Source organism: Manis pentadactyla, chromosome 2, assembly GCF_030020395.1.
Source record: "Manis pentadactyla isolate mManPen7 chromosome 2, mManPen7.hap1, whole genome shotgun sequence".
Taxonomy (NCBI): domain Eukaryota; kingdom Metazoa; phylum Chordata; class Mammalia; order Pholidota; family Manidae; genus Manis; species Manis pentadactyla.
In genome coordinates, this window is record NC_080020.1 from 166,316,350 (window position 1) to 166,331,465 (window position 15,116).

The window sequence follows — 15,116 nt, forward strand, 5'->3', positions numbered from 1 at the left end:
GTATCTATTCTGTGAAGGGTCATTTTCCAATTGGATTCATTATTTTTAGTCCATATTACTTGGAATTTAAAATAACCAATCCTATTGGAAAATGACCTTCCAGAGAATAGATACATTTCAAAGAAGTTGAATGTAATAGTCTTGATAGCTTTTGAAAAATAAATTGTCATAGATGAATAATTTTGGACATTAAGGCTAAATAATTGGATAATAAGTAAAAGCATGGTGTCATTTATTTATTCAATCTTTACTGGGCAAATATCAAATAAGTGACTTTAATGTGTTAGGCACTCTTCAAAGTACTGTGAATCAAACAATGAGAAATATGGAAATCAAGGTTATTCATCTGATGGAAACTATAATTAGTGCTTGTGAAAGAGAAAAATGAGCTGGTAATAGAAAATCAAGTCATTTTCATATAGTTTTATATTCTATGGGTAAAGAAAACAATGTGGCCACAGATTCTAGATTTCGATGCATTGGTGTGTATCTTGTGGTCTGTATGTTTTGTGTGTTTGAAATACATCATAAAGTATAATGATAATAACAATAGAAATAATAGAAAGTTTTATTCCAAAATAGATGTCACATTATGACACAATTCTCCTTCTCATAGTTGATCTATTTAGACTGATGTAGGCTATATATAGATATGAAATAATATATAGTTTCAAAGTAAAAAAATACAACTGAAATACCAAAGCATGTTGGTGGCTATTATGAACAATAGGGGAAGGAAGAGTGGAAGGTTTAGAGAATGGGGGAAAAGATCATCACAATTCGGGACCTCCTCAACTTGATAGGACTTTGAACCATCTAGTTAGAAATGCGTAGTTCAAATGAATCTATAAGGGTTCTGGAGAGAGAGATCCTTTATAAAGATGAATCTTCAATATAGGTAAGTTTGTTTCAGTAACAGACCTCTCCCAACTGTTAGAAGCATGACCAATATGGTTTGATAGGAAGGATTTGTACATTAGAGTCATGAACAATAGCTGACAAATCATCTACTACCACGATAAAAGACTTCAACTAGAAAAAGAGAGGACTGAGAACTCTTCACTGGTTCTTAAGTGTTTCCACCTGAAACTGATGTGTGTCATATGTCATGAACCAAAGCAGGACACAAGGTCAGTCTTAATTTAAGTAAGGCAGGAAGAATAGTTGTTTTTTCTGCCTGTAATGTTAAGATCATTGAAAATATGATGAGCACTACCAATATATACCACAAGAGAATTGTGGAGACACTTGCATTTTAGAGAGGCAAACACATATATAAATGTACAATATTGTTTACAGTGTGACATAAAATGAAAAGTACAAATAGTGAAAGAAACAAATCTTAAAGAATGTCAACATTTTACCAACCATTCTCAGGAAGAATAATCCACTCTTTATGAGGAAAATTGAAATCTCTTTACAAAATAAAGGTGCTGGGCAGTAATAAATATATAGAAGCTAACTCGAAAAGAAAAATATACAAAAGAAGAATTTCAAATAACTCAAACAACCAAGAAATGGGCACTGAAGAATTTGAGTGATTCTATTTTTAACCTTCAATATAATCTTTAATATAATTTTTGCTTACTATGATTTTAGTATTGAAATAATAATAAAGACAATCTAAATTTTTATATGGATCAGCAAGAAGATATTTTATAATTTAATATTCATGATATCAGTGGAAAAACCCATAGAATTCATATAAACATATAAAATGTCCTTTTTCTTATTTCAAGTTGCTTTTATCTCCATGCTTGAAAAAGTACAATTTAAGATCAACTCTGTAGTCAGAAGCAATCACATTCAAATGCCATTATTCTGTATCAGTCATACTTCAATGAAAAAAATTATGTATATATGTATGTGTATATATATAAATGTTCCCTATTATTTCTAGATATTTGACTTTGAGCAAGTAGCATAACATATATAAACATTAATTGATTATTTTTAAAAATGAAGATAAAATTTTATTGTATAGCTTGTGATGTTATATGTGCAATGCTAGACAATAATACATCAATAAATATGAAATTAAATCCTTACACCCTTTCATGAAATAATTTGGTAAGCATGAAATTTGTTTCCTTAACTGACCACCTTATTAATGACAATGAATTTTAATCAAGTCTACTCCACAAATTTGCTTTTTCAAAGAAGATAGCTGGTGTTGGTTTGGTGGTTGTTGCATTATTACTGATAATATTAAAATTTTGGTTATTTTATATATACCAGCCTTTTTGTGAGCTGGATTCACAGTGAACCACTATGTTCTTTAAATAAAACTTATGGTGAAAACAAGAACATGTAACTTAACAAAGAATTAAGACGGGAAGTCTGTATGTTTTCCATGAGAAAATTGGGATTTTGGAAGGAACCTAGGAATTTGACTTTGACATTTAGTCATTCCATGACCTTGAGTATATTGTATGCCCTTAGAGATCATTTACTCATTTGTAAAATATGAGGATGATCTTGAAATTTTATCCAGTTCTTTTATTCTCGAATGTAATTCTCTGGGTTTTTATGTTGTATTTGATTAAATCTAAATGTGTAAATTGCTTCGTATTGTTTAAAATGAGCTTTTCCAATAGCTTAAACTGTACTGAAGTGGATCTCTATTGTACATTTATTATTTCAAGACAGAGGAGACCATAGAAACAGTATATTCCATTTGTTTACAACATATTTGAATGCACAATGTAAAGAGAAATTACTAAGGGAGCAAGTCATGTTCACACATCTCTTTCTTCTTTATACTAATAACAACATCAAAATGTCACAATTAGCATTAGCACAATTATTTATTTATTTTTCCTGGAGTCTATATAAAGCAATTTAGCATTAATAATGAACTCCTTTTATAATTATCTATTCATTCATTTGTTTCAGTTCATCACAGTAAAAAAAAATTCTAAATAACACAAAAGAAATTTTAAAATTTAACTCTACTAAAAATAATCCAACATTCTGTAAGTTTTTATTTTCTGAAAAATTAATGTACAATTTACTATGATATTCTCATTATTGCAGTTATAATTTTCTCACTGTAGTCTAATTTAAAAATGTTGAGCAATGCAGTATAAGACAAATAAACAATGATATTAGTATCTTCAGTATATATTATCTCCTTACACTCTTCAGATGGAGTAATACTGATAATACATTAAGAGCTTCAGATCATTGTTCTCATGTTAATGCTAATATCTAGTCAAACTCCTTTTCCAAATATTGCACTTATCAAGTGGAATGATTTATGCCAAAGCACTTTTTCAATTGCACTGTTCTATTTAAGATGTTAAAGTGAACTGAATGTAATTTAAATAAGCTCTAGTTTGTTTCAGTTCTAGTTAGCTCCTAGTGATTAAAGGAGAGCTCAGAGGTTTGGAGCCTGGATGGTAAAGATTAAAACAAGGTCCATAGATAATTTTATTCAATTTCGATAATTTGGAGCCTTAGATGTGTTCAGAGCCTATATTATTCAGCCAAGATCTTTCTCCCAACATTCCCCAAAGAAACCTATGGCCTTTTACCAAGGTAACTGTGTATTGGGGAAGAGGAAATAATCAGACCTCTAGGGAACTAACGGACACAGTTCTGAAGTGACACTAATCCCAGCAGACTTAAAATGTAACTATGGTCCACCAGTTATAATAGAAGCATACAGAGGTCAGGTTTAGCTCAGTTCACTGTTGTAATGGGCCCAGTAGATCCCTGAACACATCCCGTGGTTATTTTCCCAGTTTCAGAAGACATAATTAGAATAGATATACTCCGGAGCTAGCAGAATCCCCACATTAGTTCACTGACCAGTGCAGTGAGGGCTAATTGGATGGAAAAAGCCAAGTGGAAGGTGCTAGAATTGCCTCTACCTAGGGAAATAGTAAACCTAACACAATAGTGCATTCTTGAAGGGATTGCAAAAATGAGTGCCACCATCAAGAATTTGAAAGACTCAGACCTATGTCCATTAGTTCTCGAAAGGTCTGTTTATTTCCTTCCACATCCCCAAGAAAGTGACCTAATACTCAACCAAAAGCATCAGCATATTCTTTAAGGGATTGCAAAAATTAGTGCCATCATCAACAAATTGAATTCTGCAGTGGTGATGATTCCTACTACATCACCATGCGCCTGCATAGAAGACAGATATGGGATGATGATAATGGATTATCAAAAGTTTTACCAGACAGTGACTAATCACAGTTTCTGTATCAGATGTGGTTTCATTGCTTAGGAAAATTAAGTGTCAGATAGGGATGCTGTTTAGAGATTTCATCAGGCCTCTATAGTTGAATCACAGTCCAAGTTTTGAATTTTGGAGAAAAACTACCATTCTTGTGGGGATAACTATTCTCCTTTTGAGAAAACTTTGGATTGTTACTGGGCCTTAGTAAAGGCTGAACACTTAACCATGGGCCATCAAGTTACTATGCCTAATGTAAACTGGGTGTTAGGTGACCCACTAAGACACATAGTTGGGCATGCACTGTACTACTCCATAATCAAATGCAAGTGGTGTATAGTAGGTTGAGCCCGAGTTGTCCCTAGTAAGTTATATGAAGAAGTGGCCCAAATACTCATGGTCCCCACTTCTGCCACACTACTTCTTTTCCATAACCTGTGCCTATGAACTTATAGGGACTTCCCTATGTTCAGTTGACAGAGGAAGAAAAAACTCAAATCTGGTTTACAGATGGTTCTGCATGACATGCAGGCACCACCCAAAAGTGGACAACTGTGGCACTACAGTTCATTTCTAGGACACCTCTAAAGGACACTGGTGAAGAGAAATCCTCTCAGTGGACAGAACTTTAAGTAGTGTTTTTGGTTGTTCATTTTTCTTGGAAGGAGAAATGACAAGATGTATAAATTATATACTAATTCATAGACTGTGGCCAGTGGTCTGACTGGATTGTCAGAGGCTTAAAAGGAACACGATTGGCAAACTGGTGACAAGGTAGTCTGGGAATCATGTGTTAATAATGAAGTTGATAACACTCACTATTGCTCCTTGTAGCTGGCTAGTAAACATTTTTCTTCTAGTCCCCATGTCCTTATGCTCTGATGGCCTTGAGGTCTTAATTCCAAAAGTAGGAATGCATCCATTAGAAAACACAACAATGATTCCACTGAACTAGAAGTTAAGACTGCCACCAAGCAATTTAGGACTTATCATGACTCCAAATTAACAGTCACAGAAGGGAATTACTCTGTTGGCTGGGGTAACGGATCCTGACCACCAAGGAGAAATTGAACTACTACTCCACAATGGAAATAAAAAAGAGTATGTCTGGAATAAAGAGATCCCTTAGTATATCTCTTAGTATTGTCCTGTGATTAAGATCAATGGAAAACTACTTAAGAACCAATTCGAGGCAGAACTACTAATGAAGCAGATCCCTCATGATTTAAGGTTGAATAACACCACCACATAAGGAACCCAGACCAACTGAGGTTTTTGATAAAAACAAAGAGAATACAGAATGGGTAGTAGAAGAAATTAGTTATAAATACCAGTTATGACTTCATGAAAAATTAGAAACAAGGACTATAATCATCATCAATGTGAAAAATTCTGAGTATTCTTTTAGCTGAGGATTTACTTCAAAGTGAAAAACGAATGATGGTTTTTTCCCTTCTATGAGATGTTAGACACTGAAGACAACAGGATAGGCCCAAAGATAAGTAATTCTTGTGGAAAATAAGACACCAGATTGATAGAGACCATTATTATCCAGAATGGGAATCTAGACACAAGAACTTAAATGGTGTTTTTGAGACAAAGATATAACTCTTGCTTTGAATTAACTTTGACTGAGATACTAACCAGGAACAAGGGATTGATAGACATACTTTATTTTTCTCTGCCCAGCCCTCTTCTTTCCCCCACAAAGCTACCCTTCCTTAGGCATGGGGATCTCTGCAGTAATCATATGGCCTCATATGTCTCCTGGCAATAGGAATTGGTATGAGATACAAAGGGGCCAGTTGGAATCCTCCTGTCATATTTGAAAATCATTCACTAGGTCACAAATAAAAGGGAAAGAGCTTGGGTTACCAGTGGACATCTTCCCTTCTCTATGGGGGACTAAACTATCAATGAAGAAGATATGAGTAAATAAAACTAAAAAGCAAGGCCAGAGTCAAGTACTGAAGGGGCTCAGATGAACCTCTGTGGCATTGTTTGGGACCATGGGTCCATAATGCACATTAACTCACTTAAGCTGGTTGTATGGTTGCTCACTCATTCTACCCTCAACAAATTAAATATATCAAATAATACATATAGCAACATATAATATATAGCCAGAGATTGTTCTGAGTGAAGCTGGTACAGGAGAGAAAACATGAGAAGAATTTCTACCTATAATAGGGACAGACACATGTTAATAGAGAAGAAACTAAAAGATAAGCTTGAATTTCTGAGTTGAGTATGATTCTCAAAATGAAAAATTTTTGTGAATAACAGAGTCTCAGAGTCTTCATACTTTTTTTAACTAAGGGATATAATGTGAGAGAGGTCAAGGAGGCAGAGGGCCAGTTAGGGATTCCCTAAACATTTTAGTAGAATATTTATGGTCACATTAAAAAGTGATGTTCTTATCATTGCAAAGAGGATTTTACTTCAGCAGTCAGATATATTCCAGAAAAAGGGGGGAGTTGGTTTGTATAAATCAGTTGGTGGTTCAACTGTACTATTTTACCAGAGACAAAATTTCTATTCAGAATGCCTCATCTTCATATCGGATGAATTATATATTATATAGCTCAGGTGTAATTAACTTAGCCTCTCAGCCCTTCACTGCAGCTCCTTTATCTAACTGTGTGAATAAACAATGACAGTAAAGGAAATCATTACATGGTGAATCCCAGATGAGGCCTTTAGTAAAGTGAAGATGCATTCTGTAATACAATTCACCACCTCATTATTGACTTATTTTTAAAAATAGGACTTCTACATATAGCAATTTTCATAAAAAATGAAGTCAGGAGGGCTCACAAGTTTTCAGGTAATACTGAACTGAGACATAATACTATAATAATAGTAAAGGCATAATATGATCAATTATTCTCCTGAGTTACAGAATGTAAGGGGGATTAGAAAAACAAAATCCTCTTAATATCAAAATAATGTTTTATATGGAGTTAGACCTCTGTATGATTAGTAGCAAAATTAAGATAATTAATATTTGGTTGTGAGTTGAGTTAATATTAAAAGGAATATAGACTATTTTTCTGAATGAATGAAAATTTATTTTGCCTGAGTAAGAACAAAAAACTTAGAGGCCTTTTATCGCTGATGATGTTTCCAGAGGTATTAGAAAAATACAGGTAAAAAAATACCATTATTATCATAGTCATGCATGACCTTTTGAATGCTTTTTTTCTTTTTTTCTTTCCTTTTAATAGGAAAAAAAATGATTTCATTCTTATTCCAGAAACTACAACAGGAGACAAAAATTACAAAGTGAATGCACTGGCTTTTCTGGCAATTCAATTGGATTAAAAATGTCTTTAATATTGAGAAGATTTTGTGTTTAATTATTGAGCTTAGATCAGGACAGGATTTATTTTAGGTGAGACTAGAAGAGGTCAAGTACTTCTTCAGCACCCTCTGTCAGGCCCTGCCTAGTTCCCTGGGTTCCTTAGTTCAGGTTTGGGATCTGAGTTCAGAGTTGCTTAAGGACTCAGCTGAATGCACTGGCATTCAGCATCAAGATTTTCTTATTCAGTGTGAGTGATTCTCCATTGCTCCCTCATCTTATGGTATGTCAGTCTTATGAGGTAACCCTCTAGTATATGAAGGTAGATAATTTTCCAATAACTGTCCCAGTCTAGATGGAAAGTCTGTTTTTGGTTTTGCAAACTCACAACTTGTGCTGTCCTCTTGTAGCCAACTTCATGTCTACCTCCCAAGATCTAACATTTTCCCCATATTTCCCTAGTGCCCAAGTGATGCCTGTGACATAGACTCTGCCCTTCCATTATTAAATACAAACCCAACTCAGCTTCATTAAAAGGATGGGTAAATTACTGTTTTTACTGATAATAGCTCTCTTGGTTTTCTATCCTATGAGTATTACTCGTATGTTAAAAAGGTTGTTAGGAAAGCTTGTATGTATGCTTCCTATGATTTAAACCAGAGGTGTTTTTTATAACTTTTCACTCTGAATTTTATCTTTTTACCCTCTTCTTAGTCAAAACCAATTTAAGGCAGAAATTCAAGTTTCTCTATTATATGATGGAACATATTTTTGGGGGTATAGGAATTTTGGCACCCTCCCCCCACTTATTCATTTGCTTAAAGGTCAACAATTTTTTAAAGAAAGAGACTAGTTCAGTTTCTTTAAAAAAAATTACCCTTGCTCTTCCAAGTTCCAGCCTCACTTTAATTAAGGAATTTTTTAATTGATAATGAAACATTAAATTATCTTGGCAAAATGTTAATGAAAAAGCCTTAGAGTGTGGGCCCAATTTAAAAAGTCACTTTTTACATAAAAATTCCATGTTAGAGAAGATTCATCCCTTCCTTTCTAGAGACCATGCTTTCTTTTTCTTCTCATCTTTTGGAAAATCTGTCTTAGACTCTAATAAAGGAGTTTGGAATGCTGGCTTTAATATGTCGTTATTCTCTCATCTCTTAATGGTCCAGACCTCTCCAAGCTTCAGGGTCTTTTACTTTCTGTTGTTTGTGTTTTCTTCTTTCTTTTGGTTTGATTAATTATACTTGTCACATGAGAAAAATAAAATGTATTGTTCTGGGTTCAAATATAGTGTCTGGCTTTGTGTTTAACAGATTAAGAAGTCCCACTTGAATGTTGTTTCCTATCTCCTTCACTTGTGTAAACTTTTTTTTTTTATTACCCCTAAGCTCCCTATTATACTCCTCTTTTCTACTTCTATTTACTCTCATTTATTTTTTCAAATTGTTATTTTATATCTTTATTACTCCTCATCCATTGTCAATATCATTGCTTCTCCTCTTTTTCCTCCCATCTTTCTCAAAAAGAGAGCTAACATTTCTGTCTAAAATGAATTTTCTAGTACTAAGCAAATACTAAGCATAGGGCTGGTGATGCTGCCAGAAGTGATAAGCAACATATTTGACCTCCCTGGTTAAATGGGAGAAAACATGGGTGTTATCTTTTTAAACTCACTTCGTAAATAGAGATTTGTTCTCCACCTGGAGAAAGCTAAGGTGGCTACTTTTGTATCAATAAATTGAGGCAGTTATCAAGTTTGAAGGACTGAAAAAAAAAGCTGATATTTGGAGAAACACAATTGAGAAGATTAATAGAAATGTTTATAGAAACTTTTGGGGCACTGGCAGGCTTTTACAGGGCAATGAAAGAAAATTTCCAACTGCAGAGAGAACTGAAGGAGCACAGAAACCTACAGGTTTCTGGCTGTTTCACTGACACTATCAGGAAGACTTGAATTGGATACTGAAAAGAAATGAAAAGGTTTGAAATTACATGAACATCAGACTATCAAGAAGGGAACTAAACTGTACTTAAAGGTTAGAAAATAACAAAATGCTTTAGAGCAGATGAGTTTGGCTATTTGCAAGGTCTGACTCATGTTTCCCTAAGGTAGGGATGAAACTAGTTAAAGAAAGGACTAGGGAGAGATTTCCCTTCCACTCTGCCTCAGGTGTTAGGTGCTGGATGGATGTTTCGGGTGGTTGACTCTTCCCTAATGTGCAATAACACGATTCACTATATGACTAGGTATTTCTTGCCAATGCTGTTAGTTTGATGCTGTTGATCCTGCCTCAAAATAGTCTACTGATTGTCCTTAGATTATGTGTTCACCTCTACATTCCCCTCCAAATCTCCACTGTGCCAAGCACAAATAGGTGAGCTGGAGAATAATGGGGTAGTTGTTTACAAAAGATTAAATGAGATTAAAATGAGGTCTTTATGGGAACAACCTCATGTGTTCTGTCATCTATCAATTTAGTAGGTTATAGAAAGCAGTAGTTTACAGCTTTTGTTTAACAGAAACACTTTCCTTCCTTTGAAACCTTATGTAGAAATCTAATATATACATCATAAAGGAATTCACGGAGGGTTGCAGAATGGTGGGAATAAAAAATCTCCATTGCCTTTTCACCATCATTTTCCCTCTTTCCCAAAATGGCTCCTACCTGACATCAGTCCAATCTCTGAGGGTCTGTGTATGGTTCATATACACTTTTTCATGAAGAATGGGATATTTGCTACCTCTGACTTAAATTTCTGCTAATATTTACATAGCTTATTTGTAAAATACTAGCACAGTGGCTTGGGAAAAGAGGGAATTCACAATACAAAGATACTGCCTGATCATAACAAGGCATAGGATTTGATTAGAGGCTGAGAAAGAGGGAAGGAAGGGAGGGAGGGAGGGAAGGAGGGAGGGAGGGAGGGAGAGAAGGAGAGCGGGTTGCAAAAAGAAAATAAAATTGGTAAGGCCTGTGAAAATTCTGTTCAAATTTGACCTCTCAATGCATGTAGGACCAAAATGATGATAAATATGTGTGATTCACTGAGAGAGCACACACAATTTTTGATGATAAACATAAGCCATAATGAGACAATTATAATTCATTTATTTTTCTATCAACTTCCTCTCCTCTGCCCTTCCAGCAAAACAAAAGCAAATAACAAGTCTAAGATGAGGTCTAATATGGTAATTTTGAAGAAATAGACAACAACTACCGTGGACAAGAAGGACAAGGAATGACTTTCCATTACCTCTCATCGTAAGCCACCCCAAATAAACACATTGACTAAAATTAGTATCCTTCCCTTAACAAACAGCTTCAAGAAAAATCTTCCACAATTTCTCTTCATCTGCTACTCAGAATGTCATCTATCACTACATGAATATCATCTGTCTGTTTATTCAACAAAATATCTTGAGTGATACAATGAGCCAGGGTCTTTCACTAGGTACAAAGAAGGATTTTAGGGTAAAAAACACAATTTGGCCACTTGTCAGTTTTTTAGTGGTCTAGAATTCTTATCCTAAACCAATAACAAGGGAAAAAATTTGTGTAGTTTCTGAAGGAGAATGCAAATTTCACTGGTAGCATTAGCTAAGAGAATAAAAATGGTATATATTCTATTCAAACTAATACTAGTTTATCAGAATAAAACATGAGAAAGATGGCAGAAGAATAAGACAGAAAGTAATTTTTCCTTTTACTTGAATGTGAATGCTTTCTACCTTTTCCCCAAAGTTCCTCACAGGTTAAAAGGAAAGAAATAAAACTCTCATCACTCATATATATTTCTGGTCAAGCAACCCTCAGGGCTACTTCCTGTTTTCTGTGTGTGAATAATAGTCTGGTACTGAGGGCAACTGGCTTGTGTTTTATTTTATTGTACTGCTGTAAAACAGTTTTGGTCTCCAATTGAACATTTCATTTTTTCTTTATTAAATTTCATGATTATTCTTTCACCTCAGGTACTTAGACTAGTAGCACTTACACTTTTGGAGAGCAGATATTTTTTTTCAATGTAAGTGCTTATCACAAAGAACCTGGTACTTTTCAGTACAAGGAGTCTAGCCAACATAAGCTGGAAATGAATACTTATATTCTGGAAGGGTAGAATGCAGGCACTTGTACAATAAAAAGGAGGAAGAGAGGGTGAATTGACATATGCATGACAGATCAGCGTAATGCTTAATGAGTGTTGCAAAAGGGTCAAATCTTCATGGCTGAGATGTAATTGACAACAGACTTCATGTCTCTGAACAGTCATAGACAGAATAAATGTGAACTCTGTTGAGGTTGGAGGCAAGGAACACAAGCTGCAAGTGAGTATAATAGGCCAAGTTCAAGCATCTCTTTTCTGTCAAAACCTCTCTGATTACATTAGCCCTGACTGCTCTTCCTATTCAATAAATTTATAGATTGCTTCCTTCACTGCTACTACATCATTTAACCATGTTTTTGTATTATTCATTCTTCTTTTTAACAATTTTGAATAAATAACGCTATTGGTTTAGGCAATCTTACCTTGTTCCTTAGCTAGCCTGCAAGGCTTTAAGGACAGTGGTTATGTCCTCAAAGAGATCAGCGATGGAGAATAATAATTAATGTAACCATACTAAGTGTATAAGGTATCACTGTTATAATTTTAGAATAGAGAATCCATATTTTGACTGGTTTATGTAATTTTCACAAGTGTTGATATTAAAGGTAAAGTCAGATTTATAAAAATCTGCAGCTCACATTTACACAAGCATAAAGAATTACTGGAATTCTACTCAATCGGAATTCTAGTCTGAACTTGATCCCCTTCTAGTTATACAACTGAGACATTTACTTCCCTTTTCTGAACCTCAGTTTCATCATCCATAATATGAATACAATCTCTCCCCTGAAAACCCTTTACATATGGTTGAAGTTTCAATGGAATCATAACACATATGAATAAATGTTAAAATTAAAGAGTATTACACAAATAAATGTATGATGTCATATTTCCTTCTGTATTTCCCCAGTGCCTAGTACAGTGTTGACATACGAAAGCAAATCAACTGTTTCTACATGCCATTGTTTTAAAGATGATGATGAAATGAGAAAAATAAAATTCAGGAAGCAGGACTGTAAAATATTTAATCAGTTCTAGTGGCCTTTTATGTTTTTAAAATTTAATTTCAGATGTGTATGCGTGCGTGTGTGTGTGTGTGTGTGCGTGTGTGTGTGTGTGTGTGTGTTGTCTTTAGCAAGGTTGGTGGATGCAGAGAGAATTGTGGTGTCTGGAAATAACCACATTAGCAGGGACTTGTTGACACAGGAAACCAATTAGTTTTGCAAAATTCAATTGTTAATACAGCAGGGAACAAATTTCAACTCAAGTTATTGATTTGGTGTATTAAAGTGGTAACTGGGCTTTAGAATGTAACCACTAGAAACTAATATTCTTTGTTTAAAAAAAGAGTCTTGCACATTGCCTGACCCCTATTTCCCACATGCCCTCTCCATCACCCAAGGCATAATAATTTCAGTTCAATTTGTTGGAATTTAATGTTTATTTGGAAATTCTAATTATGAGAGGCTCTTATATTGGTAACACCCAATAAACCATGTCTTCTAGTATTCAGGTACATATGTAATCTTCTCCTACATTAATTCTGGGCTTGACCACACAGTTTGCTTTGATCAATGGAACATTATCATGGCAATGGAAGTAGAGGCTTGAAAAGTAATTATACATTGGAGCTTGTCATCTTAGAACATTCCCTCTTGGAAGTCAAGTACCATTCTGTAAAGAAGTTCAGTTTTAAGTCTTTCTTGAGCCTACTGCCCTTTACCACCTAAAACTCAAGACTATAGTTTAGGGAGATTGATGATCCTTTACATCTTCTCACCAGAAAATATATGGGGCAAACTTTGTTTTTGCTTTAATCCGATTTTTCTTTAGGCTTCTGAGAACTATAACCCCAGAGCTTGCAAATAAACATGATGTTAATTTTGAGGCATTGGGACAATATAAAAAGTAGAAAAGTTTGGAAAATTCTAGTGTAGTGACAGTTCAAAACAAGATCTTTCCACAGTGTTCTCTCTCATGGAGGGGTACCCATTTTCTGCCTTAATATTTATGGCCCATTCTCTCAAACAACTAAAGAAGTCTTTCTCAAGTGTGTCTGTTTGGCTCTCAGTCACATTTGGATAATATCCATTTCTATTCAAGAAGGGCTCTTACTCTCTGAATCTCTTTTCCTTTTCCTCCTCCTTCATCCCCCTTCTTCAAATGTTCTCCTGTCTCAATTATCCTTTCTAGATGGCACTGTGGGTCTTTTTTGAGATGGTCAATTTTGTCCATTACTTCACAAGTTTCAAAGAATCATGTCGGGAACCCAGTGTAGAAGAATGGAGAAGAAATTTGAAATGACAGGTCACAAGGACTTCTTGGCAATATTCTCATTACGGACAGGTTTCTTTCTTGTTGAACCCACCAAATCAAAGACAGGCACCCTTTTCCCAGGGTCAGATACTTACTCTTCAGGCTACTACAATCCAAAACCCATATCAGTAAGGAAAACTTTACCTTACCTGATTCATTACTGCTATTGCACCTCTGGAATTAGTAAGTACAGTTGTTCTGCACAATAGAAGCAAATGAGCTACCAGACACTTCATGGACTGTTTTCTTTATTAACCCTAGAAATGGTCTTAATTGGCCATTTTAGCATAAGACAAAAATATTACTCTGTGTCTCTTACAGAATACGGAGAAAAGCAGAAAAGGGGGATATAGAGGGAAAAGTGAGAGTCCAACTCTAAAGTTACAGAAACTATTTACTTTTTAAAGTAACTAAAAAAGTTAAAATAGATAATTAAACATAAACAGTTCATAATGGAGGAGTGACTCACTTTTCATTCCAGTTTTCACTTATTTCAAGATCCTTCTGTGGTCCAGTTTCTCAATAATAAAAAAATAATAATAAAATAGAATCTATCTTGAAAGCTTTTATCTTCACATCTGTTGAAATGTTTTTAACTTAATGCATATTTTTAATGGAATTTATGGAAAGTTTAAAATACCTAAATAGCAAATATGAATTTTATAAAGCAAATTACACCAGTATCTTTCTCTTTCTCCACCCTCAAGGCTATGGAATTATTAAGGCAACTCAACTCATTTTTTACAGAATAATTGTGAAGATAGTAGGGTTCCTATATACCCCATACGCAGTTTCTCTTAATATTAGCAACTTGCATAATATATCTTTCATAATTAATGAAAAATTACTGACATCTTATTGTTATCTCATTCAGATTTCCTTAGTTTACCTCTAATGTCTTTTTTCTATTTCAGGATTCCATCCAGGTTAACACATTATATTTCATCACCATGCTTCTTAAGCTTTTTTAGACTATGGTAGTTTCTCAAACTTTCCTTGTTTTTTAAAAACCTTGATAATTTTGAGGAATGCTAGTTCATTATTTTGGAGAATGTCACTCAAATGACACTTACCTGATGATTTTCTTATGGTTAAACTGTTTTAGTGTGTTTTGGAGAGGAAGAACACAGTGGGGCAGTATTACTTTTATCACATCATACAAAGGATACATGCTATCAGTACAACTTATTACTGTCATTAAGCTTG